Genomic DNA, 27,128 nt, shown 5'->3' on the forward strand with positions numbered 1-27,128 from the left:
GAAAAAGCACCCCAAGCCCGTAAAAGGACCTCAAATTCTAAAAAGGACCCCAAGCCCGAAAAAGACCACAAGCCCGAAAAAGGACCCCAAGCCCGAAAAAGGTCCCCAAGCCCGAAAAAGGACCCCAAGCCCGAAAAATGAACGTGTGCCCGAGAAAAGACCAGAAGCCCGAAAAAGGACCACAAGTTCGAAAAAGGACCCCGAGCCTGAAAAAGGACCCCAAGCCCGAAAACGGACCTCAAGTTTGTAAAAGGACCCCAAGCCCGAAAAAGACCACAAGCCCGAAAAAGGACCCCAAGCCCGAAAAAGGACCCCAAGCCCGAAAAAGGACCCCAAGCCCGAAAAAGGACCCCAAGCCCGAAAAAGGACCCCAAGCCTGAAAAAGCACCCCAAGCCCGTAAAAGCACCCCAAGCCCGTAAAAGGACCCCAAGTTCTAAAAAGGACCCCAAGCCCGAAAAAGACCACAAGCCCGAAAAAGGACCCCAAGCCCGAAAAATGAACGAAAGCCCGAGAACGGACCAGAAGCCCGAAAAAGGGCCCCAAGTTCGTAAAAGGACCCCAAGTTCGTAAAAGGACCCCAAGTTCGTAAAAGGACCCCAAGCCTGAAAAAGCACCCCAAGCCCGAAAAAGCACACTAAGCCCGTAAAAGGACCCCAAGTTCTAAAAAGGACCCCAAGCCCGAGAAAGACCCCAAGCCCGGAAAAGACCACCAGCCCGAAAAAGGACCCCAAGTACGAAAAAGGAACCTAAGCCCGAAAAAGAACCAGAAGCCCGGCAACGGACCTCAAGTTCGTAAAAGGACCCCAAGCCCGAAAAAGGACCCCAAGCCCGAAAAAGGACCATATGCCGGAAAAAGTACCACAAGACTATAAGCTTGAAAGAGTATCCCAAGCCCGAAAATGACCCCAAGCCCGAAAAAGGACCACAAGCCCAAAAAATGCGCCTAAGCCTGAAAAAGGACCCCAAGCCCGAAAACGGAACTCAAGTTCGTAAAAGGACCCCAAGCCCGAAAAAGACCACAAGCCCGAAAAAGGACCCCAAGCCCGAAAATGAACCTAAGCCCGAAAAAGGACCCCAAGCCCGAAAAAGACCACAAGCCCGAAAAAGGACCCCATGCCCGAAAAATGAACCTAAGCCTGAAAACGGACCACAAGTTCGTAAAAGGACCGCAAGCCCGAAAAAGTACCCCACGCCCGAAAAAGATATAGTCCGGAAAAGGACCACAAGACTACAAGCTTGAAAGAGGATCCCAAGCCCGAAAAGGACCCCAAGCCCGAAAAACGAGCACTAGCCCGAAAAAGAAGCCCAATCCCGAAAAAAGACCCCAAGCCTGAAAAAGCACCCCAAGCCCGAAAAAGCACCCCAAGCCCGTAAAAGGACCCAAAGTTCTAAAAATGACCCCAAGCCCGAAAATGACCACAAGCCCTAAAAAGGACCCCAAGCCCGAAAAAGGACCTCAAGCCCGAAAAAGGACCCCATGCCCGAAAAATGAACCTAAGCCCGAAAAAGGACCCCAAGCCCGAAAAAAGACCTTAAGCCTGAAAAAGCACCCCAAGCCCGTAAAAGCACCCCAAGCCCGTAAAAGCACCCCAAGCCCGCAAAAGGACCCCAAGTTCTAAAAGGACCCCAAGCCCGAAAAGGACCACAAGCCCGAAAAAGGACCCCAAGCCCGAAAAATGAACGTAAGCCCGAGAAAGAACCAGAAGCCCGAAAAAGGACCCCAAGTTCGTAAAAGGACCCCAAGTTCGTAAAAGGACCCCGAGCCTGAAAAAGGACCCCAAGTCCGAAAAAGGACCCCAAGTCCGAAAAAGGACCCCAAGCGCGAAAAAGACCACAAGCCCAAAAAAGTACCTCAAGCACGAAAAGGACTTCAAGCTCGAAAAAGGACCCCAATCCCGAGAAAGAACCCCAAGCCCGAAAGAGAGCCCCAAGCTCAAAAAAGGATCTCAAGTTCGAAAAAGGACCCCAAGTCCGAAAAACGACCATATGCCGGAAAAAGGACCACAAGACTACAAGCTTGAAAGAGGATCCAAAGCCCGAAAAAGGATCCCAAGCCCGAAAAAGGACCATAAGCCCGAAAAACGACCCCAAGCCCGAAAAAAGACCACAAGCCCGTAAAAGACCCCAAGCCCGAAATAGGACCCTAATCTCAAAAAAGGACCCAAGCCCGAAAAAGAGCCGAAGCCCGAAAAAAGCCCCAAGCACAAAAAAGGATCTATAGTTCGATAAAGGATCCCAGGCCCGAAAAAGGTCCCCAAGCCCGAAAAAGGACCCCAAGCCCTAAAAAGGACCATAAGCCGGAAAAAGGACCACAAGACTACAAGCTTGAAAGAGGACCCCAAGCCGGAAAAGGACCACAAGCCCGAAAAAGGACCCCAAGCCCGAAAAAGCACCCCAAGCCTGCAAAAGGGCCACAAGCCCGAAAAAGCACCACAAGACTACAAGCTTGACAGAGGATCCCAAGCCCGAAAAGCACCCCAGGCCCGTAAAAGGACCCCAAGTTCTAAAAAGGACCACAAGCCCGAAAAAGGACACGAAGCTTGAAAATGACCACAAGCCCGAAAAAGGACCCTAAGCCCGAAAAGGGACACTAAGCCCGAAGAAGGACCATATGCTGGAAAAAGGACCACAAGACTACAAGCTTGAAAGAGGACCCCAAGCCGGAAAAGGACCCCAAGCCCGAAAAAGGACCCCAAGCCCGACAAAGCACCCCAAGCCTGCAAAAGGGCCACAAGCCCGAAAAAGCACCACAAGACTACAAGCTTGAAAGAGGATCCCAAGCCCGAAAAGCACCTCAGGCCCGTAAAAGGACCCCAAGTTCTAAAAAGGACCCCAAGCCCGAAAAAGGAGCACAAGCCCGAAAAAGAAGCCCAATTCCGAAAAAGGACCACAAGCCTGAAAAAGCAGCGTAAAAGGACCCCAAGTTCTAAAAAGGACCCCAAGCCCGAAAAGGACCCCAAGACCGAAAAAGGACCCCAAGCCCGAAAAAGACCACTAGCCCGAAAAAGGACCCCAAGCACGAAAAAGGAACCTAAGCCCAAAAAAGGACCACAAGCCCGAAAACGGACCTCAAGTTCGTAAAAGGACCCAAAGCCTGAAAAAAACCATAAGCCCGAAAAATGACCCAAAGCCCGAAAAATGACTCCAAGCCCGAAAAAGGACCATATGCCGGAAAAAGTACCACAAGACTATAAGCTTGAAAGAGGACCCCAAGCCCGAAAAGGATCCCAAACCCGAAAAAGGAGCACAAGCCCGAAAAAGAGCCCAATCCCGAAAAAGGACCCCAAGCCTGAAAAACCAGCCCAAGCCCGAAAAAGCACACTAAGCCCGTAAAAGGAGCCCAAGTTCTAAAAAGGACCCCAAGCCCGAGAAAGACCCCAAGACCGAAAAAGGTCCCCAAGCCCGAAAAAGACCACAAGCCCGAAAAAGACCACAAGCCCGAAAAAGGACCCCATGCCCGAAAAATGAACCTAAGCCTGAAAACGGACCTCAAGTTCGTAAAAGGACCGCAAGCCCGAAAAAGTACCCCACGCCCGAAAAAGATATAGTCCGGAAAAGGACCACAAGACTACAAGCTTGAAAGAGGATCCCAAGCCCGAAAAGGACCCCAAGCCCGAAAAACGAGCACTAGCCCGAAAAAGGGGCCCAATCCCGAAAAAAGACCCCAAGCATGAAAAAGCACCCAAAGCCCGAAAAAGCACCCCAAGCCCGCAAAAGGACCCAAAGTTCTGAAAGTGACCCCAAGCCCGAAAATGACCACAAGCCCGAAAAAGGACCACAAGCCCGAAAAATGCACCTAACCCTGAAAAAGGACCCCAAGTCCGAAAAATGAACGTGTTCCCGAAAAAGGACCAGAAGCCCGAAAAAGGACCTCAAGCCCGAAAAAGGACCCCAAGCCCGAAAAATGAACCTAAGCCCGAAAAAAGACCCCAAGCCCGAAATAGCACCCCAAGCCTGAGAAAGCACCCCAAGCCCGTAAAAGCACCCCAAGCCCGTAAAAGCACCCTAAGCTCGTAAAAGGACCCCAAGTTCTAAAAGGACCCCAAGCCCGAAAAAGACCACAAGCCCGAAAAAGGACCCCAAGCCCGAAAAATGAACGTAAGCCCGAGAAAGGACCAGAAGCCCGAAAAAGGACCCCAAGTTCGTAAAAGGACCCCAAGTTCGTAAAAGGACTTCGAGCCTGAAAAAGGACCCCAAGTCCGAAAAAGATCCCCAAGCGCGAAAAAGACCACAAGCCCAAAAAAGTACCTCAAGCACGAAAAGGACTTCAAGCCAGAAAATGGACCCCAATCGCGAAAAAGAACCCCAAGCCCGAAAGAGAGCCCCAATCCCAAAAAAGGATCTCAAGTTCGAAAAAGGACCCCAAGTCCGAAAAACGACCACATGCCGCAAAAAGAACCACAACACTACAAGCTTGAAAGCGGATCCCAAGCCCGAAAAGGACCCCAAGCCTGAAAAAGCACCCCAAGCCCGTAAAAGGACCTCAAATTCTAAAAAGGACCCCAAGCCCGAAAAAGACCACAAGCCCGAAAAAGGACCCCAAGCCCGAAAAAGGTCCCCAAGCCCGAAAAAGGACCCCAAGCCCGAAAAATGAACGTGTGCCCGAGAAAAGACCAGAAGCCCGAAAAAGGACCACAAGTTCGAAAAAGGACCCCGAGCCTGAAAAAGGACCCCAAGCCCGAAAACGGACCTCAAGTTTGTAAAAGGACCCCAAGCCCGAAAAAGACCACAAGCCCGAAAAAGGACCCCAAGCCCGAAAAAGGACCCCAAGCCCGAAAAAGGACCCCAAGCCCGAAAAAGGACCCCAAGCCCGAAAAAGGACCCCAAGCCTGAAAAAGCACCCCAAGCCCGTAAAAGCACCCCAAGCCCGTAAAAGGACCCCAAGTTCTAAAAAGGACCCCAAGCCCGAAAAAGACCACAAGCCCGAAAAAGGACCCCAAGCCCGAAAAATGAACGAAAGCCCGAGAACGGACCAGAAGCCCGAAAAAGGGCCCCAAGTTCGTAAAAGGACCCCAAGTTCGTAAAAGGACCCCAAGTTCGTAAAAGGACCCCGAGCCTGAAAAAAGACCCCAAGACCGAAAAATTACACCAAGCGCGAAAAAGACCACAAGCCCAAAAAAGTACCTCAAGCACGAAAAGGACCACAAGCCCGAAAAAGGACCCCAAGCCCGAAAAAGCACCCCAAGCCTGCAAAAGGGCCACAAGCCCGAAAAAGCACCACAAGACTACAAGCTTGACAGAGGATCCCAAGCCCGAAAAGCACCCCAGGCCCGTAAAAGGACCCCAAGTTCTAAAAAGGACCACAAGCCCGAAAAAGGACACGAAGCTTGAAAATGACCACAAGCCCGAAAAAGGACCCTAAGCCCGAAAAGGGACACTAAGCCCGAAGAAGGACCATATGCTGGAAAAAGGACCACAAGACTACAAGCTTGAAAGAGGACCCCAAGCCGGAAAAGGACCCCAAGCCCGAAAAAGGACCCCAAGCCCGACAAAGCACCCCAAGCCTGCAAAAGGGCCACAAGCCCGAAAAAGCACCACAAGACTACAAGCTTGAAAGAGGATCCCAAGCCCGAAAAGCACCTCAGGCCCGTAAAAGGACCCCAAGTTCTAAAAAGGACCCCAAGCCCGAAAAAGGAGCACAAGCCCGAAAAAGAAGCCCAATTCCGAAAAAGGACCACAAGCCTGAAAAAGCAGCGTAAAAGGACCCCAAGTTCTAAAAAGGACCCCAAGCCCGAAAAGGACCCCAAGACCGAAAAAGGACCCCAAGCCCGAAAAAGACCACTAGCCCGAAAAAGGACCCCAAGCACGAAAAAGGAACCTAAGCCCAAAAAAGGACCACAAGCCCGAAAACGGACCTCAAGTTCGTAAAAGGACCCAAAGCCTGAAAAAAACCATAAGCCCGAAAAATGACCCAAAGCCCGAAAAATGACTCCAAGCCCGAAAAAGGACCATATGCCGGAAAAAGTACCACAAGACTATAAGCTTGAAAGAGGACCCCAAGCCCGAAAAGGATCCCAAACCCGAAAAAGGAGCACAAGCCCGAAAAAGAGCCCAATCCCGAAAAAGGACCCCAAGCCTGAAAAACCAGCCCAAGCCCGAAAAAGCACACTAAGCCCGTAAAAGGAGCCCAAGTTCTAAAAAGGACCCCAAGCCCGAGAAAGACCCCAAGACCGAAAAAGGTCCCCAAGCCCGAAAAAGACCACAAGCCCGAAAAAGACCACAAGCCCGAAAAAGGACCCCATGCCCGAAAAATGAACCTAAGCCTGAAAACGGACCTCAAGTTCGTAAAAGGACCGCAAGCCCGAAAAAGTACCCCACGCCCGAAAAAGATATAGTCCGGAAAAGGACCACAAGACTACAAGCTTGAAAGAGGATCCCAAGCCCGAAAAGGACCCCAAGCCCGAAAAACGAGCACTAGCCCGAAAAAGGGGCCCAATCCCGAAAAAAGACCCCAAGCATGAAAAAGCACCCAAAGCCCGAAAAAGCACCCCAAGCCCGCAAAAGGACCCAAAGTTCTGAAAGTGACCCCAAGCCCGAAAATGACCACAAGCCCGAAAAAGGACCACAAGCCCGAAAAATGCACCTAACCCTGAAAAAGGACCCCAAGTCCGAAAAATGAACGTGTTCCCGAAAAAGGACCAGAAGCCCGAAAAAGGACCTCAAGCCCGAAAAAGGACCCCAAGCCCGAAAAATGAACCTAAGCCCGAAAAAAGACCCCAAGCCCGAAATAGCACCCCAAGCCTGAGAAAGCACCCCAAGCCCGTAAAAGCACCCCAAGCCCGTAAAAGCACCCTAAGCTCGTAAAAGGACCCCAAGTTCTAAAAGGACCCCAAGCCCGAAAAAGACCACAAGCCCGAAAAAGGACCCCAAGCCCGAAAAATGAACGTAAGCCCGAGAAAGGACCAGAAGCCCGAAAAAGGACCCCAAGTTCGTAAAAGGACCCCAAGTTCGTAAAAGGACTTCGAGCCTGAAAAAGGACCCCAAGTCCGAAAAAGATCCCCAAGCGCGAAAAAGACCACAAGCCCAAAAAAGTACCTCAAGCACGAAAAGGACTTCAAGCCAGAAAATGGACCCCAATCGCGAAAAAGAACCCCAAGCCCGAAAGAGAGCCCCAATCCCAAAAAAGGATCTCAAGTTCGAAAAAGGACCCCAAGTCCGAAAAACGACCACATGCCGCAAAAAGAACCACAACACTACAAGCTTGAAAGCGGATCCCAAGCCCGAAAAGGACCCCAAGCCTGAAAAAGCACCCCAAGCCCGTAAAAGGACCTCAAATTCTAAAAAGGACCCCAAGCCCGAAAAAGACCACAAGCCCGAAAAAGGACCCCAAGCCCGAAAAAGGTCCCCAAGCCCGAAAAAGGACCCCAAGCCCGAAAAATGAACGTGTGCCCGAGAAAAGACCAGAAGCCCGAAAAAGGACCACAAGTTCGAAAAAGGACCCCGAGCCTGAAAAAGGACCCCAAGCCCGAAAACGGACCTCAAGTTTGTAAAAGGACCCCAAGCCCGAAAAAGACCACAAGCCCGAAAAAGGACCCCAAGCCCGAAAAAGGACCCCAAGCCCGAAAAAGGACCCCAAGCCCGAAAAAGGACCCCAAGCCCGAAAAAGGACCCCAAGCCTGAAAAAGCACCCCAAGCCCGTAAAAGCACCCCAAGCCCGTAAAAGGACCCCAAGTTCTAAAAAGGACCCCAAGCCCGAAAAAGACCACAAGCCCGAAAAAGGACCCCAAGCCCGAAAAATGAACGTAAGCCCGAGAACGGACCAGAAGCCCGAAAAAGGGCCCCAAGTTCGTAAAAGGACCCCAAGTTCGTAAAAGGACCCCAAGTTCGTAAAAGGACCCCGAGCCTGAAAAAAGACCCCAAGACCGAAAAATGACACCAAGCGCGAAAAAGACCACAAGCCCAAAAAAGTACCTCAAGCACGAAAAGGACTTCAAGCCCGAAAATGGACCCCAATCCCGAAAAAGAACCCCAAGCCCGAAAGAGAGCCCCAAGCCCAAAAAAGGATCTCAAGTGCGAAAAAGGACCCCAAGTCCGAAAAACGACCATATGCCGGAAAGAGGACCACAAGACTACAAGCTTGAAAGAGGATCCCAAACACGAAAAAGGAGCACAAGCCCGAAAAAGAGCCCAATCCCGAAAAAGGACCCCAAGCCTGAAAAACCAGCCCAAGCCCGAAAAAGCACACTAAGCCCGTAAAAGGAGCCCAAGTTCTAAAAAGGACCCCAAGCCCGAGAAAGACCCCAAGACCGAAAAAGGTCCCCAAGCCCGAAAAAGACCACAAGCCCGAAAAAGACCACAAGCCCGAAAAAGGACCCCATGCCCGAAAAATGAACCTAAGCCTGAAAACGGACCTCAAGTTCGTAAAAGGACCGCAAGCCCGAAAAAGTACCCCACGCCCGAAAAAGATATAGTCCGGAAAAGGACCACAAGACTACAAGCTTGAAAGAGGATCCCAAGCCCGAAAAGGACCCCAAGCCCGAAAAACGAGCACTAGCCCGAAAAAGGGGCCCAATCCCGAAAAAAGACCCCAAGCATGAAAAAGCACCCAAAGCCCGAAAAAGCACCCCAAGCCCGCAAAAGGACCCAAAGTTCTGAAAGTGACCCCAAGCCCGAAAATGACCACAAGCCCGAAAAAGGACCACAAGCCCGAAAAATGCACCTAACCCTGAAAAAGGACCCCAAGTCCGAAAAATGAACGTGTTCCCGAAAAAGGACCAGAAGCCCGAAAAAGGACCTCAAGCCCGAAAAAGGACCCCAAGCCCGAAAAATGAACCTAAGCCCGAAAAAAGACCCCAAGCCCGAAATAGCACCCCAAGCCTGAGAAAGCACCCCAAGCCCGTAAAAGCACCCCAAGCCCGTAAAAGCACCCTAAGCTCGTAAAAGGACCCCAAGTTCTAAAAGGACCCCAAGCCCGAAAAAGACCACAAGCCCGAAAAAGGACCCCAAGCCCGAAAAATGAACGTAAGCCCGAGAAAGGACCAGAAGCCCGAAAAAGGACCCCAAGTTCGTAAAAGGACCCCAAGTTCGTAAAAGGACTTCGAGCCTGAAAAAGGACCCCAAGTCCGAAAAAGATCCCCAAGCGCGAAAAAGACCACAAGCCCAAAAAAGTACCTCAAGCACGAAAAGGACTTCAAGCCAGAAAATGGACCCCAATCGCGAAAAAGAACCCCAAGCCCGAAAGAGAGCCCCAATCCCAAAAAAGGATCTCAAGTTCGAAAAAGGACCCCAAGTCCGAAAAACGACCACATGCCGCAAAAAGAACCACAACACTACAAGCTTGAAAGCGGATCCCAAGCCCGAAAAGGACCCCAAGCCTGAAAAAGCACCCCAAGCCCGTAAAAGGACCTCAAATTCTAAAAAGGACCCCAAGCCCGAAAAAGACCACAAGCCCGAAAAAGGACCCCAAGCCCGAAAAAGGTCCCCAAGCCCGAAAAAGGACCCCAAGCCCGAAAAATGAACGTGTGCCCGAGAAAAGACCAGAAGCCCGAAAAAGGACCACAAGTTCGAAAAAGGACCCCGAGCCTGAAAAAGGACCCCAAGCCCGAAAACGGACCTCAAGTTTGTAAAAGGACCCCAAGCCCGAAAAAGACCACAAGCCCGAAAAAGGACCCCAAGCCCGAAAAAGGACCCCAAGCCCGAAAAAGGACCCCAAGCCCGAAAAAGGACCCCAAGCCCGAAAAAGGACCCCAAGCCTGAAAAAGCACCCCAAGCCCGTAAAAGCACCCCAAGCCCGTAAAAGGACCCCAAGTTCTAAAAAGGACCCCAAGCCCGAAAAAGACCACAAGCCCGAAAAAGGACCCCAAGCCCGAAAAATGAACGTAAGCCCGAGAACGGACCAGAAGCCCGAAAAAGGGCCCCAAGTTCGTAAAAGGACCCCAAGTTCGTAAAAGGACCCCAAGTTCGTAAAAGGACCCCGAGCCTGAAAAAAGACCCCAAGACCGAAAAAGGACACCAAGCGCGAAAAAGACCACAAGCCCAAAAAAGTACCTCAAGCACGAAAAGGACTTCAAGCCCGAAAATGGACCCCAATCCCGAAAAAGAACCCCAAGCCCGAAAGAGAGCCCCAAGCCCAAAAAAGGATCTCAAGTGCGAAAAAGGACCCCAAGTCCGAAAAACGACCATATGCCGGAAAGAGGACCACAAGACTACAAGCTTGAAAGAGGATCCCAAACACGAAAAGGACCCCAAGCCCGAAAAAGGAGCACAAGCCCGAAAAAGGGGCTCAATCCCGAAAAAGGACCCCAAGCCCGAAAAATGAACCTAAGCCCGAAAAAGGACCCCAAGTCCGAAAAAGCACCCCAAGCCCGAAAAAGGACCCCACGCCCAAAAAAGGACCATATGCCGGAAAAAGAACCACAACACTACAAGCTTGAAAGAGGATCCCAAGCCCGAAAAGGACCCCAAGCCTGAAAAAGCACCCCAGGCCCGAAAAAGCACCCCAAGCCCGTAAATGGACCCCAAATTCTAAAAAGGACCCCAAGCCCAAAAAAGACCACAAGCCCGAAAAAGGACCCCAAGCCCGAAGAAGGTCCCCAAGCCCGAAAAAGGACCCCAAGCCCGAAAAATGAACGTAAGCCCGAGAAAGGACCAGAAGCCCGAAAAAGGACCACATGTTCGAAAAAGGACCCCGAGCCTGAAAAAGGACACCAAGTCCGAAAAAGGACCCCAAGCGCGAAAAAGACCACAAGCCCAATAAAGTACCTCAAGCACGAAAAGGACTTCAAGCCCGAAAAAGGACCCCAATCCCGAAAAAGAACCCCAAGCCCGAAAGACAGCCCCAGGCCCGAAAAAGGATCTCAAGTTCGAAAAAGGACCCCAAGTCCGAAAAAGGACCATATGCCGGAAAAAGGACCACAAGACTACAAGCTTGAAAGAGGATCCCAAGCCCGAAAAGGACCCCAAGCCCGAAAAAGGACCCCAAGCCCGAAAACGACTACAAACCCGAAAAAGGACCGAAAGCCCGAAAAATTGCCCAAGCCCGACAATGGACCCGACGCCTGAAAAAGGATTCAAAGCCCGAAAAATGACCCCAAGCCAGAAAAATACCCCAAGCCCGAAAAAGCACACCAAGCCCGTAAAAGGACCCCAAGTTCTAAAAAGGGCCCCAAGCCCGAAAAAGACCACAAGCCCGAAAAAGGACCCCAAGCCCGAAAAAGGACCCCAAGCCCGAAAAAGGACCCCAATTCCGAAAAATGAACCCAAACCCGAAAAAGGACCCCAAGCCCGAAAAAGACCCCAAGCCTGAAAAACCTCCCCAAGCCCGAAAAAGCACCCCAAGCCCGTAAAAGTTCTAAAAAGGACCCCAAGCCCGAAAAAGACCACAAGCCCAAAAAATACCTCAAGCACGAAAAGGACTTCAAGCCAGAAAAAGGACCCCAATCCCGAAAAAAGACCATAAGCCCGAAAAACGACCCCAAGCCCGAAAAAAAACCACAAGCCCGTAAAAGGACCCCAAGACCGAAAAAGCACCCCAAGCCCGTAAAAGGACCCCAAGTTCTAAAAAGGACCCCAAGCCCGAAAAAGACCACAAGCCCGAAAAAGGACCCCAAGCCCGAAAAACGAACGTAAGCCCGAGAAAGGACCAGAAGCCCGAAAAAGGACCCCAAGTTCGTAAAAGGACCCCGAGCCTGAAAAAGGACCCCAAGTCCGAAAAAGGACCCCAAGTCCGAAAAAGGACCCCAAGCGCGAAAAGGACCACAAGCCCAAAAAAGTACCTCAAGCACGAAAAGGACTTCAAGCCCGAAAAAGGACCCCAATCCCGAAAAAGAATCCCAAGCCCGAAAGAGAGCCCCAAGCCCGAAAAAGGATCTCAAGTTCGAAAAAGGACCCCAAGTCCGAAAAAGGACCATATGCCGGAAAAAGGACCACAAGACTACAAGTTTGAAAGAGGATCCCAAGCCCGAAAAGGACCCCAAGCCCGAAAAGGGAGCACAAGCCCGAAAAAGGGGCCCAGTCCCGAAAAAGGATATCAAGTTCGAAAAAGGACCCCAAGCCCGAAGAAATACCATAAGCCAGAAAAAGGACCACAAGACTACAAGCATGAAAGAGGATCCCAAACCCGAAAAGCACCCCAGGCCCGTAAAAGGACCCCAAGTTCTAAAGAGGACCCCAAGCCCGAAAAAGACCTAAAGCCCGAAAAAGGACACGAAGCTTGAAAATGACCACAAGCCCCAAAAAGGACACTAAGCCCGCAAAAAGACCCTAAGCCCGCAGAAGGACCATATGCCGGAAAAAGGACCACAAGCCCGAAAAAGGACCCTAAGCCCGAAAAAGGTCGCCAACCCCGAAAAAGGTCTCCAAGCCCGAAAAAGGTCCCCAAGCCCGAAAAAGGACCCCAAGCCCGAAAAATGAACGTAAGCCCGAGAAAGGACCAGAAGCCCGAAAAAGGACCCCAAGTTCGTAAAAGATCTCCGAGCCTGAAAAAGGACCCCAAGTCCGAAAAATGACCCCAAGCGCGAAAAAGACCACAAGCCCAAAAAAGTACCTCAAGCACGAAAAGAACTTCAAGCCCGAAAAAGGACCCCAATCCCGAAAAAGAACCCAAGCCTGAAAAAGAGCCCCAAGCCCGAAAAAGAGCCCCAAGCCCGAAAAAGGACCCCAAGTCCGAAAAAAACCACAAGCCCGAAAAAGGACCCCAAGCCCGAAAAAGGACCCCACGCCCGAAAAAGGACCATATGCCGGAAAAAGGACCACCAGGCTACAAGCTTGAAAGAGGATCCCAAGCCCGAAAAGGACCCCAAGCCCGAAAAAGGAGCACAAGCCCGAAAAAGGGGCCCAATCCCGAAGTGGACCCCAAGACTGAAAAAGCAGCCCAAGCCCGAAAAGCACCCCAAGCCCGAAAAAGGACCCCAAGCCCGAAGAAGGGCCGTAAGCCAGAAAAAGACCACAAGAATACAAGCTTGAAAAAGGACCCCAAGCACGAAAAAGGACCCCAAGCCCGAAAAAGGACCCCAAGCCCGAAAATGGACCCCAAACCCGAAAAGGACCACAAGCCCGAAAAATAAACCTAAGCCTGAAAAAGGACCCCAAGCCCGAAAAAGACCCCAAGCCCGAAAAAGAACCCCAAGCCCGCAAAAGGACCCCAAGCTCGAAAAAGGACCCCAAGCCCGAAAAAGGACCACAAACCCGAAAAACGACCCCAAGCCCGAAAAAGGACCCCAAGTTCGAAAAAGACTCCAATATCTAAAAAGGACCCCAAACCCAAAAAAGGAGCACAAATCTCAAAAAAGTTCCCCAAGCCCGAAAAAGGACCCAAAGCCCGAAAAAGACCACAAGCCCGAAAAAGTACCCCAAGCCTGAAAAGCACCCCAAGCCCGAAAAAGTACGACAAGCTCAAAATAGGACCCCAAGCCCGGAAAAGGACCACAACCCCGAAAAAGGACCCCAAGCCCGAAAAAGGACCCCTAGCCCGAAAAAGGACCCCAAGCCCGAAAAAGGACAATAAGCCCGAAAAACGACCCCAAGCTCGAAAAAAGACCAGAAGCCCGTAAAAGACCCCAAGCCCGAAATGGACCCAAATCCCAAAAAAAGAACCCATGCCCGAAAAAGAGCCCCAAGCCCGAAAAAGGATCTCAAGTACGTAAAAAGACCCCAAGCCCGAAAAAAGACCCCAAGCCCGAAAAAGTACCTCAAGCCCGAAAATGACTCCAACACCGAAAAAGACCCTAATCCCGAAAAAGAACCCAAGTCCGAAAAAGAGCCGAAGCCCTAAAAAAAGCCCCAAGCCCAAAAAAGGATCTCAAGTTCGATAAAGGATCCCAAGCCCGGAAAAGGTCCCCAAGCCCGAAAAAGGACCCCAAGACCTAAAAAGGACCATAAGCCGGAAAAAGGACCACAAGACTACAAGCTTGAAAGAGGACCCCAAGCCGGAAAAAGACCACAAGCCCGAAAAAGGACCCCAAGCCCAAAAAAGCACCCCAAGCCCGAAAAAGTACGACAAGCTCAAAATAGGACCCCAAGCCCGGAAAAGACCACAAGCCCGAAAAAGGAGCACAAATCCGAAAAAGAGCCCAATCTCGAAAAAGGACCCCAAGCCTGAAAAAGCACACTATGCCCGTAAAAGGACCCCAAGTTCTAAAAAGGACCCCAAGCCCGAGAAAGACCCCAACACCGAAAAAGGACCCCAAGCCCGAAAAAGACCACAAGCCCGAAAAAGGACCCCAAGCCCGAAAAATGAACATAAGCCTGAAAACGGACCTCAAGTTCGTAAAAGGACCGCAAGCCCGAAAAAGTACCCCACGCCCGAAAAAGATATAGTCCGGAAAAGGACCACAAGACTACAAGCTTGAAAGAGGATCCCAAGCCCGAAAAAGACCCCAAGCCCGAAAAACGAGCACTAGCCCGAAAAGGGGTCCAATCCCGAAAAAAGACCCCAAGCCTGAAAAAGCACCCCAAGCCCGAAAAAGCACCCCAAGCCTGAAAAAGCACCCCAAGCCCGTAGAAGCACCCCAAGCCCGTAAAAGGACCCCAAGTTCTAAAAAGGACCCCCAGCCCGAAAAAGGACCCCAAGCCTGAAAAAGCACCCCAAGCCCGTAAAAGCACCCTAAGCCCGTAAAAGGACCCCAAGTTCTAAAAAGGACCCCAAGCCCGAAAAAAACCACAAGCACGAAAAAGGACCACAAGCCCGAAAAATGCACCTAAGCCTGAAAAAGGACCCCAATCCCGAAAACGGACCTCAAGTTTGTAAAAGGACCCCAAGCCGAAAAAGACCACAAGCCCGAAAAAGGACCCCAAGCCCGAAAAAGGACACCAAGCCCGAAAAAGGACCCCAAGCCCGAAAAATGAACCTAATCCCGAAAAAGGACCCCAAGCCCGAAAAAGGACCCCAAGCCTGAAAAAGCACCCCAAGCCCGTAAAATAACCCCAAGCCAGTAAAAGGACCCCAATTTCTAAAAAGGACCCCAAGCCCGAAAAAGACCACAAGCCCGAAAAAGGACCCCAAGCCCGAAAAAGGACACCAAGCCCGAAAAAGGACCCCAAGCCCGAAAAATGAACCTAAGCCCGAAAAAGGACCCCAAGCCCGAAAAAGGACCCCAAGCCTGAAAAAGCACCCCAAGCCCGTAAAATCACCCCAAGCCCGTAAAAGGACCCCAAGTTCTAAAAAGGACCCCAAGCCCGAAAAAGGTCCCCAAGCCCGAAAAAGGACCCCAAGCCCGAAAAATGAACGTAAGCCCGAGAAAGGACCAGAAGCCCGAAAAAGGACCACATGTTCGAAAAAGGACCCCGAGCCTGAAAAAGGACCCCAAGTCCGAAAAAGGACCCCAAGCGCGAAAAAGACCACAAGCCCAATAAAGTACCTCAAGCACGAAAAGGACTTCAAGCCCGAAAAAGGACCCCAATCCCGAAAAAGGACCCCAAGCCCGAAAGAGAGCCCCAGGCCCGAAAAAGGATCTCAAGTTCGAAAAAAACCCCAAGTCCGAAAATGGACCATATGCCGGAAAAAGGACTAAAAAGGACCCCAAGCCCGAAAAAGACCACAAGTCCGAAAAAGGACCCGAAGCCCGAAAAAGGTCCCCAAGCCCGAAAAAGGTCTCCAAGCCCGAAAAAGGTCCCCAAGCCCGAAAAAGGACCCCAAGCCCGAAAAATGAACGTAAGCCCGAAAGAGGACAAGAAGCCGGAAAAAGGACCCCAAGTTCGTAAAAGGACTCCGAGCCTGAAAAAGGACCACAAGTCCGAAAAAGGACCCCAAGCGCGAAAAAGACCACAAGCCCAAAAAAGTACCTCAAGCACGAAAAGAACTTCAAGCCCGAAAAAGGATCTCAAGTTCGAAAAAAGACCCCAAGCCCGAAAAAAACCCCAAGCCCGAAAAAGGACCATATGCCGGAAAAAGGACCACCAGGCTACAAGCTTGAAAGAGGATCCCAAGCCCGAAAAGGACCCCAAGCCCGAAAAAGGAGCACAAGCCCGAAAAAGGGGCCCAATCCCGAAGTGGACCCCAAGACTAAAAAAGCAGCCCAAGCCCGAAAAGGACCCCAAGCCCGAAAAAGGACCCCAAGCCCGAAAAAGGACACCAAGCCCGAAAAGGACCACAAGCCCGAAAAATAAACCTAAGCCTGAAAAAGGACCCCAAGCGCGAAAAAGACCCCAAGCCCGAAAAAGAACCCCAAGCCCGCAAAAGGACCCCAAGCTCGACAAAGGACCCCAAGCCCGAAAAAGGACCACAAGCTTGAAAAACGACCCCAAGCCCGAAAAAGGACCCCAAGTTCGAAAAAAACTCCAATATCTAAAATGGACCCCAAACCCAAAAAAGGACCACAAATCTCAAAAATGGTCCCCAAGCCCGAAAAAGGACCCAAAGCCGGAAAAAGACCACAAGCCCGAAAAAGGACCCCAAGCCTGAAAAGCACCCCAAGCCCGAAAAAGTACGACAAGCTCAAAATAGGACCCCAAGCTCGAAAAAGGACCACAACCCCGAAAAAGGACCCCAAGCCCGAAAAAGGACCCCTAGCCCGAAAAAGGACCCCAAGCCCGAAAAAGGACTATAAGCCCGAAAAACGACCCCAAGCCCGAAAAAAGACCACAAGCCCAAAAAGGGATCTCAAGTTCGATAAAGGATCCCAAGCCCGGAAAAGGTCCCCAAGCCCGAAAAAGGACCCCAAGACCTAAAAAGGACCATAAGCCGGAAAAAGGACCACAAGACTACAAGCTTGAAAGAGGACCCCAAGCCGGAAAAGGACCACAAGCCCGAAAAAGAACCCCAAGCCCGAAAAAGCACCCCAAGCCTGCAAAAGGGCCCCAAGCCCGAAAAAGCACCACAAGACTACAAGCTTGAAAGTGGATCCCAAGCCCGAAAAGCACCCCAGGCCCGTAAAAGGACCCCAAGTTCTTAAAAGGACCCCAAGCCCGAAAAGGACCCCAAGCATGAAAAAGGACACGAAGCTTGAAAATGACCACAAGCCCGAAAAAGGACCCTAAGCCCGAAAAGGGACCCTAAGCCAAAGAAGGACCATATGCCGGAAAAAGGACCACAAGACTACAAGCTTGAAAGAGGATTCCAAGCCCGAAAAGGACCCCAAGCCCGAAAAAGGAGCACAAGCCCGAAAAGGGGCTCAATCCCGAAAAAGGACCACAGGCCTGAAAAAGCACCCCAAGTTCTAAAAAGGACCCCAAGCCCGAAAAAGACCCCAAGACCGAAAAAGGACCCCAAGCCCGGAAAAGACCACCTGCCCGAAAAAGTACCCCAAGTACGAAAAAGGAACCTAAGCCCGAAAAAGGACCAGAAGCCCGACAACGGACCTCAAGTTCGTAAAAGGACCCCAAGCCTGAAAGAGACCATAAGCCCGAAAAAGGACCCCAAGCCCGAAAAAGGACCATATGCCGGAAAAGTACCACAAAACTATAAGCTTGAAAGAGTATCCCAAGCCCGAAAAGGACCCCAAGCCTGAAAAAGGAGCACAAGCCCGAAAAAGGGCCCAATCCCGAAAAAGGACCTCAAGCCTGAAAAAGCAGCCCAAGCCCGAAAAGCACCCCAAGCCCGTAAAAGGACCCAAAGTTCTAAAAATGACCGCAAGCCCGAAAATGACCACAAGCCTGAAAAAGGACCCCAAGCCCGAAAACGGACCTCAAGTTCGTAAAAGGACCCCAAGCCCGAAAAAGACCACAAGCCCGAAAAAGGACCCCAAGCCCGAAAAGGCACCCTAAGCCCGAAGAAGGACCATATGCCGGAAAAAGGACCACAAGACTACAAGCTTGAAAGAGGATTCCAAGCCCGAAAAGGACCCCAAGCCCGAAAAAGGAGCACAAACCCGAAAAAGGGGCCCAATCCCGAAAAAGGACCGCAAGCCTGGAAAAGCACCCTAAGTTCTAAAAAGGACCCAAAGTTCTAAAATGGACCCCAAGCCCGAAAAAGAACCCAAGACCGAAAAAGGACCCCAAGTACGAAAAAGGAACCTAAGCCTTTAAAAAGGACCAGAAGCCCGACAACGGACCTCAAGTTCGTAAAAGGACCCCAAGCCCGAAAAAGGACCCCAAACCCGAAAAAGGACCATATGCCGGAAAAAGTACCACAAGACTATAAGCTTGAAAGAGGATCCCAAGACCGAAAATGACCCCAAGCCCGAAAAACGAGTACAAGCCCGAAAAAGGGCCCAATCCCGAAACAGGACCTCAAGCCTGAAAAAGCAGCCCAAGCCCGAAAAAGCACCCTAAGCCCGTAAAAGGGCCCAAAGTTCTAAAAATGACCCCAAGCCCGAAAATGACCCCAAGCCCGAAAACGGACCTCAAGTTCGTAAAAGGGCCCCAAGCCCGAAAAAGACCACAAGCCCGAAAAAGGACCCCAAGCCCGAAAAATGAACCTAAGCCCGAAAAAGGACCCCAAGCCCGAAAAAGGACCCCTAACCTGAAAAAGCACCCCAAGCCCGAAAAAGCACCCCAAGCCCGAAAAAGCACCCCAAGCCCGTAAAAATACCCCAAGTTCTAAACAGGACCCCAAGCCCGAAAAAGACCACAAGCCCGAAAAAGGAGCACAAGCCCGAAAAAGAGCACAAGCCCGAAAAAGAACCCAATCCCGAAAAAGAACCCCAAGCCTGAAAAAGCACCCCAAGCCCGAAAAAGCACCCCAAGCCCATAAAAGGACCCCAAGTTCTAAAAAGGACCCCAAACCCGAAAAAGACCACAAGCCCGAAAAAGGACCCCAAGCCCGAAAAATGAACGTAAGCCCGAGAAAGGACCAGAAGCCCGAAAAAGGACCCCAAGTTCGTAAAAGGACCCCAAGTTCGTAAAAGGACCCCGAGCCTGAAAAAGGACCCCAAGTCCGAAAAAGGACCCCAAGCGCGAAAAAGACCACAAGCCCAAAAAAGTACCTCAAGCACGAAAAGAACTTCAAGCCCGAAAAAGGACCCCAATCCCGAAAAAGAACACAAGCCCGAAAAAGAGCCCAGAGCCCGAAAAAGGATCTCAAGTTCGAAAAAGGACCCCAAGTCCGAAAAAAATCACAAGCCCGAAAAAGGACCCCAAGTCCGAAAACGGACCCCACGTCCGAAAAAGGACCATATGCCGGAAAAAGGACCACAAGGCTACAAGCTTGAAAGAGGATCTCAAGCCCGAAAAGGACCCCAAGCCCGAAAAAGGAGCACAAGCCCGAAAAAGGGGCCCAATCCCGAAGTGGACCCCAAGACTGAAAAAGCACCCCAAGCCCGAAAAGCACCCCAAGCCCGAAAAAGGACCCCAAGCCCGAAGAAGGACCATAAGCCAGAAAAAAACCACAAGAATACAAGCTTGAAAAAGGACCCCAAGCCCGAAAAAAGGACCCCAAGCCCGAAAAAGGATCCCAAGCCCGAAAAAGGACCCCAAGCCCGAAAAAGGACCCCAAGCCCGAAAAGGACCACAAGCCCGAAAAATAAACCTAAGCCTGAAAAAGGACCCCAAGCCCGAAAAAGACCCCAAGCCCGAAAAAGAACCCCAAACCCGCAAAAGGACCACAAACCCGAAAAACGACCCCACGCCCGAAAAAGGACCCCAAGTTCGAAAAAGACTCCAATATCTAAAAAGGACCCCAAACCCAAAAAAGGAGCACAAATCTCAAAAAAGGTCCCCAAGCGCGAAAAAAGACCCAAAGCCCGAAAAAGACCACAAGCCCGAAAAAGGACTCCAAGCCTGAAAAGCACCCCAAGCCCGAAAAAGTACGACAAGCTCAAAATAGGACCCCAAGCCCGATAAAGGACCACAACCTCGAAAAAGGACCCCAAGCCCGAAACAGGACCCCTAGCCCGAAAAAGAACCCCAAGCCCGAAAAAGGACCATAAGCCCGAAAAACGACCCCAAGCCCGAAAAAAGACCACAAGCCCGTAAAAGACCCCAAGCCCGAAATAGGACCCTAATCCCAAAAAAGAACCCAAGCCCGAAAAAGAGCCCCAAGCCCGAAAAAGGATCTCAAGTTCGAAAAAAGACCCCAAGCCTGAAAAAAGACCCCAAGCCCGAAAAAGTACCTCAAGCCCGAAAATGACTCCAACACCGAAAAAGGACCCTAATCCCGAAAAAGAACCCAAGTCCGAAAAAGGGCCGAAGCCCTAAAAAAAGCCCCAAGCCCAAAAAAGGATCTCAAGTTCGATAAAGGATCCCAACCCCGGAAAAGGTCCCCAAGCCCGAAAAAGGACCCCAAGACCTAAAAAGGACCATAAGCCGGAAAAAGGACCACAAGACTACAAGCTTGAAAGAGGACCCCAAGCCGGAAAAGGACCACAAGCCCGAAAAAGAACCCCAAGCCCGAAAAAGCACCCCAAGCCTGCAAAAGGGCCCCAAGCCCGAAAAAGCACCACAAGACTACAAGCTTGAAAGAGGATCCCAAGCCCGAAAAGCACCCCAGGCCCGTAAAAGGACCCCAAGTTCTAAAAAGGACCCCAAGCCCGAAAAGGACCCAAAGCCCGAAAAAGGAAGCTTGAAAATGACCACAAGCCCGAAAAAGGACCCTAAGCCCGAAAAGGCACCCTAAGCCCGAAGAAGGACCATATGCCGGAAAAAGGACCACAAGAAAAGCTTGAAAGAGGATTCCAAGCCCGAAAAGGACCCCAAGCCCGAAAAAGGAGCACAAACCCGAAAAAGGGGCCCAATCCCGAAAAAGGACCACAAGCCTGGAAAAGCACCCCAAGTTCTAAAAAGGACCCCAAGTTCTAAAAAGGACCCCAAGCCCGAAAAAGAACCCAAGACCGAAAAAGGACCCCAAGCCCGGAAAAGACCACCAGCCCGAAAAAGGACCCCAAGTACGAAAAAGGAACCTAAGCCCGAAAAAGAACCAGAAGCCCGACAACGGACCTCAAGTTCGTAAAAGGACCCCAAGCCCGAAAAAGGACCATATGCCGGAAAAAGTACCACAAGACTATAAGCTTGAAAGAGGATCCCAAGCCCGAAAATGACCCCAAGCCCGAAAAAGGACCACAAGCCCAAAAAATGCGCCAAAGCCTGAAAAAGGACCCCAAGCCCGAAAACGGACCTCAAGTTCGTAAAAAAGACCACAAGCCCGAAAAAGGACCCCAAGCCCGAAAATGAACCTAAGCCCGAAAAAGGACCCCAAGCCCGAAAAAGGACCCCTAACCTGAAAAAGCACCCCAAGCCCGAAAAAGCACCCCAAGTCCGTAAAAGGACCCCAAGTTCTAAAAAGGACCCCAAGCCCGAAAAAGACCACAAGCCCGAAAAAGGAGCACAAGCCCGAAAAAGAGCACAAGCCCGAAAAAGAACCCAATTTCGAAAAAGGACCCCAAGCCTGAAAAAGCAGTCCAAGCCCGAAAAAGCACACTAAGCCCGTAAAAGGACCCCAAGTTCTAAAAAGGACCCCAAGCCTGAAAATGACCACAAGCCCGAAAAAGGACCCCAAGCCCGAAAAATGAACGTAAGCCCGAGAAAGGACCAGAAGCCCGAAAAAGGACCCCAAGATCGTATAAGGACCCCAAGCCCGAAAAAGACCACAAGCCCGAAAAAGGACCACAAGCCCGAAAAAGGACCCCAAGCCCGAAAAAGTACCCCAAGCCCGAAAAATGAACCTAAGCTCGAAAAAGGACCCCAAGCCCGAAAAAGGACCCCAAGCCTGAAATAGCACCCCAAGCCCGTAAAAGAACCCCAAGCCCGTAAGAGGACCACCAGCCCGAAAAAGGACCCCAAGTACGAAAAAGGAACCTAAACCCGAAAAAGAACCAGAAGCCCGGCAACTTACCTCAAGTTCGTAAAAGGACCCCAAGCCCGAAAAAGGACCCCAAGCCCGAAAAAGGACCATATGCCGGAAAAAGTACCACAAGACTATAAGCTTGAAAGAGGATCCCAAGCCCGAAAATGACCCCAAGCCCGAAAAAGGACCACAAGCCCAAAAAATGCGCCTAAGCCTGAAAAAGGACCCCAAGCCCGAAAACGGACCTCAAGTTCGTAAAAGGACCCCAAGCCCGAAAAATGAACCTAAGCCCGAAAAAGGACCCCAAGCCCGAAAAAGGACCCCTAACCTGAAAAAGCACCCCAAGCCCGAAAAAGCACCCCAAGTCCGTAAAAGGACCCCAAGTTCTAAAAAGGACCCCAAGCCCGAAAAAGACCACAAGCCCAAAAAAGGAGCACAAGCCCGAAAAAGAGCACAAGCCCGAAAAAGAACCCAATCCCGAAAAAGGACCCCAAGCCTGAAAAAGCAGTCCAAGTCCGAAAAAGCACACTAAGCCCGTAAAAGGACCCCAAGTTCTAAAAAGGACCCCAAGCCCGAAAATGACCACAAGCCCGAAAAAGGACCCCAAGCCCGAAAAATGAACGTATGCCCGAGAAAGGACCAGGAGCCCGAAAAAGGACCCCAAGTTCGTAAAAGGACCACAAGTTCGTAAAAGGACCCCGAGCCTGAAAAAGGACCCCAAGTCCGAAAATGGACCCCAAGCGCGAAAAAGACCACAAGCCCAAAAAAGTACCTCAAGCACGAAAAGGACTTCAAGCCCGAAAAAGGACCCCAATCCCGAAAAAGAACCCCAAGCCCGAAAGAGAGCCCCAAGCCCGAAAAAGGATCTCAAGTTCGAAAAAGGACCCCAAGTTCGAAAAAGGACCCCACGTCCTAATAAGGACCATATGCCGGAAAAAGTACCACAAGACTACAAGCTTGAAAGAGGATCCCAAGACCGAAAAGGACCCCAAGCCCGAAAAAGGAGCACAAGCACGAAAAAGGGGCCTAATTCCGAAAAAGGACCTCAAGTTCGAAAAAGGACCCCAAGCCCGAAGAAAGACCATAAGCCAGAAAAAGGACCACAAGACTACAAGCTTGAAAGAGGACCCCAAGCCCGAAAAAGGACCTCAGGCCTGCAACAGGACCCCAAGCCCGAAAAAGCACCACAAGACTACAAGCATGAAAAAGGATCCCAAACCCGAAAAGCACCACAAGCCCGTAAAAGGACCCCAAGTTCTAGAGAGGACCCCAAGCCCGAAAAAGGACACGAAGCTTGAAAATGACCACAGGCACGAAAAATGACCCTAAGCCCGCAGAAGGACCATATGGCGGAAAAAGGACCACAAGACTACAAGCTTGAAAGAGGATCCCAAGCCCGAAAAGGACCCCAAGCCTGAAAAAGCACCCCAAGCCCGAAAAAGCACCCCAAGCCCGTAAAACGACCCAAGTTCTAAAAAGGACCCCAAGCCCGAAAAAAACCACAAGCCCGAAAAAGGACCCTAAGCCCGAAAAAGGTCCCCCAGCCCGAAAAAGGTCCCCAAGCCCGAAAAAGCTCCCCAAGCCCGAAAAAGGACCCCAAGCCCGAAAAATGAACCTAAGCCCGAGAAAGGACCAGAAGCCCGAAAAAGGACCCCAAGTTCGTAAAAGGACTCCGAGCCTAAAAAAGCACCCCAAGTCCGAAAAAGGACCCCGCGCGAAAAAGACCACAAGCCCAAAAAGTACCTCAAGCACGAAAAGAACTTCAAGCCCGAAAAAGGACCCCAATCTCGAAAAAGAACCCAAGCCCGAAAAAGAGCCCCACGCCCGAAAAAGGACCATATGCCGGAAAAAGGACCACAAGGCTACAAGCTTGAAAGAGGATCCCAAGCCCGAAAAGGACCCCAAGCCCGAAAAAGGAGCACAAGCCCGAAAAAGGAGCCCAATCCCGAAGTGGACCCCAAGACTGAAAAAGCACCCCAAGCCCGAAAAGCACCCCAAGCCCGAAAAAGGACCCCAAGCCCGAAGAAGGACCATAAGCCAGAAAAAGACCACACGAATACAAGCTTGAAAAAGGACCCCAAGCCCGAAAAAAGACCCCAAGCCCGAAAAATGAACGTAAGCCCGAGAAAGGACCAGAAGCCCGAAAAAGGACCCCAAGTTCGTAAAAGGACTCCGAGCCTAAAAAAGCAACCCAAGTCCGAAAAAGGACCCCGCGCGAAAAAGACCACAAGCCCAAAAAAGTACCTCAAGCACGAAAAGAACTTCAAGCCCGAAAAGGACCCCAATCTCGAAAAAGAACCCATGCCCGAAAAAGAGCCCCACGTCCGAAAAAGGACCATATGCCGGAAAAAGGACCACAAGGCTACAAGCTTGAAAGAGGATCCCAAGTCCGAAAAGGACCCCAAGCCCGAAAAAGGAGCACAAGCCCGAAAAAGGGGCCCAATCCCGAAGTGGACCCCAAGACTGAAAAAGCACCCCAAGCCCGAAAAGCACCCCAAGCCCGAAAAAGGACCCCAAGCCCGAAGAAGGACCATAAGCCAGAAAAAGACCACAAGAATACAAGCTTGAAAAAGGACCCCAAGCCCGAAAAAGGACCCCAAGCCCGAAAAAGGATCCCAAGCCCGAAAAAGGACCCCAAGCCCGCAAAAGGACCCCAAGCCCGAAAAGGACCACAAGCCCGAAAAATAAACCTAAGCCTGAAAAAGGCCCCAAGCCCGAAAAAGCCCCCAAGCCCGAAAAAGAACCCCAAGCCCGCAAAAGGACCCCAAGCTCGAAAAAGGACCACAAGCCCGAAAAAGGACCACAAACCCGAAAAACGACCCCAAGCCCGAAAAAGGACCCCAAGTTCGAAAAAGACTCCAATATCTAAAAAGGACCCCAAACCCAAAAAAGGAGCACAAATCTCAAAAAAGGTCCCCAAGCCCGAAAAAGGACCCAAAGCCCGAAAAAGACCACAAGCCCGATAAAGGACGACAAGCTCAAAATAGGACCCCAAGCCCGAAAAAGGACCACAACCCTGAAAAAGGACCCCAAGCCCGAAAAAGGACCCCTAGCCCGAAAAAGGACCCCAAGCCCGAAAAAGGACCATAAGCCCGAAAAACGACCCCAAGCCCGAAAAAAGACCACAAGCCCGTAAAAGTCCCCAAGCATGAAATAGGACCCTAATCCCAAAAAAAGAACCCAAGCCCGAAAAAGAGCCCCAAGCCCAAAAAAGGATCTCAAGTTCTAAAAAAGACCCCAAGCCCGAAAAAAGACCCCAAGACCGAAAAAGTACTGCAAGCCCGAAAATGACTCCAACACCGAAAAAGGACCCTAATCCCGAAAAAGAACCCAAGTCCGAAAAAGAGCCGAAGCCCTAAAAAAGCCCCAAGCCCAAAAAAGGATCTCAAGTTCGATAAAGGATCCCAAGCCCGGAAAAGGTCCCCAAGCCCGAAAAAGGACCCCAAGACCTAAAAAGGACCATAAGCCGGAAAAAGGACCACAAGACTACAAGCTTGAAAGAGGACCCCAAGCCGGAAAAGGACCACAAGCCCGAAAAAGGACCCCAAGCCCGAAAAAGCACCCCAAGCCTGCAAACGGGCCCCAAGCCCGAAAAAGCAACACAAGACTACAAGCTTGAAAGAGGATCCCAAGCCCGAAAAGCACCCCAGGCCCGTAAAAGGACCCCAAGTTCTAAAAAGGACCCCAAGCCCGAAAAGGACCCAAAGCCCGAAAAAGGACACGAAGCTTGAAAATGACCACAAGCCCGAAAAAGGACCCTAAGCCCGAAAAGGCACCCTAAGCCCGAAGAAGGACCATATTCCGGAAAAAGGACCACAACACTACAAGCTTGAAAGAGGATACCAAGCCCGAAAAGGACCCCAAGCCCAAAAAAGGAGCACAAACCCGAAAAAGGGGCCCAATCCCGAAAAAGGACCACAAGTCTGGAAAAGCACCCCAAGTTCTAAAAAGGACCCCAAGTTCTAAAAAGGACCCCAAGCCCGAAAAAGAAACCAAGACCGAAAAAGGACCCCAAGCCCGGAAAAGACCACCAGCCCGGAAAAGACCACCAGCCCGAAAAAGTACCCCAAGTACGAAAAAGGAACCTAAGCCCGAAAAAGGACCAGAAGCCCGACAACGGACCTCAAGTTCGTAAAAGGACCCCAAGCCCGAAAAAGGACCTCAAGCCCGAAAAGGACCACAAGCCCAAAAAATGCACCTAAGCTTGAAAAAGGACCCCAAGCCCGAAAACGGACCTCAAGTTCGTAAAAAAACCCCAAGCCCGAAAATGACCCCAAGCCCGAAAAAGGAGCACAAGCCCGAAAAAGGGCCCAATCCCGAAAAAGGACCTCAAGCCTGAAAAAGCAGCCCAAGCCCGAAAAAGCACCCTAAGCCCGTAAAAAGACACAAAGTTCTAAAAATAACCCCAAGCCCGAAAATGACCACAAGCCCGAAAAAGGACCACAAGCCCAAAAAATGCACCTAAGCCTGAAAAGGGACCCCAAGCCCGAAAACGGACCTCAAGTTCGTAAAAGGACCCCAAGCCCGAAAAAGGCCACAAGCCCGAAAAAGGACCCCAAGCCCGAAAAATGAACCTAAGCCCGAAAAAGGACCCCAAGCCCGAAAAAGGACCCCTAACCAGAAAAAGCATCCCAAGCCCGAAAAAGGACCCCAAGCCCGAAAAAGCACCCCAAGCCCGTAAAAGGACCCCAAGTTCGAAAAAGACCCCAATCCCGAAAAAGACCACAAGCCGGAAAAAGGAGCACAAGCCCGAAAAAGAGCACAAGCCCGAAAAAGAACCCAATCCCGAAAAAGCACCCCAAGCCCGAAAAAAGCACACTAAGCCCGTAAAAGGACTCCAAGTTCTTAAAAGGACCCCAAGCCCGAAAAAGACCACAAGCCCGAAAAAGAACCCCAAGCCCGAAAAATGAACGTAAGCCCGAGAAAGGAGCAGAAGCCCGAAAAAGAACCCCAAGTTCGTATAAGGACCCCAAGCCCGAAAAAGACCACAAGCCCGAAAAAGGACCCCAAGCCCGAAAAAGGACCCCAAGCCCGAAAAAGGACCCCAAGCCCGAAAAATGAACCTAAGCCCGAAAAAGGACCCCAAGCCCGAAAAAGGACCCCAAGCCTGAAAAAGCACCCCAAGCCCGTAAAAGAACCCCAAGCCCGTAAGAGGACCCCAAGTTCTAAAAAGGACCCCAAGCCCGAAAAAGGAACCCAAGCCCGAAAAATGAACGTAAGCCCGAGAAAGGACCAGAAGCCCGAAAAAGGACCCCAAGTTCGTAAAAGGACCCCAAGTTCGTAAAAGGACCCCGAGCCTGAAAAAGGACCCCAAGTCCGAAAAAGGACCCCAAGCGCGAAAAAGGCCACAAGCCCAAAAAAGTACCTCAAGCACGAAAAGGACTTCAAGCCCGAAAATGGACCCCAATCCCGAAAAAGAACCCCAAGCCCGAAAGAGAGCCCCAAGCCCGAAAAAGGATCTCAAGTTCGAAAAAGGACCCCAAGTCCGAAAAACGACCATATGCCGGAAATAGGACCACATGACTACAAGCT

The sequence above is a fragment of the Topomyia yanbarensis genome, chromosome 3 (assembly GCF_030247195.1).
Source record: "Topomyia yanbarensis strain Yona2022 chromosome 3, ASM3024719v1, whole genome shotgun sequence".
Lineage (NCBI taxonomy): Eukaryota > Metazoa > Arthropoda > Insecta > Diptera > Culicidae > Topomyia > Topomyia yanbarensis.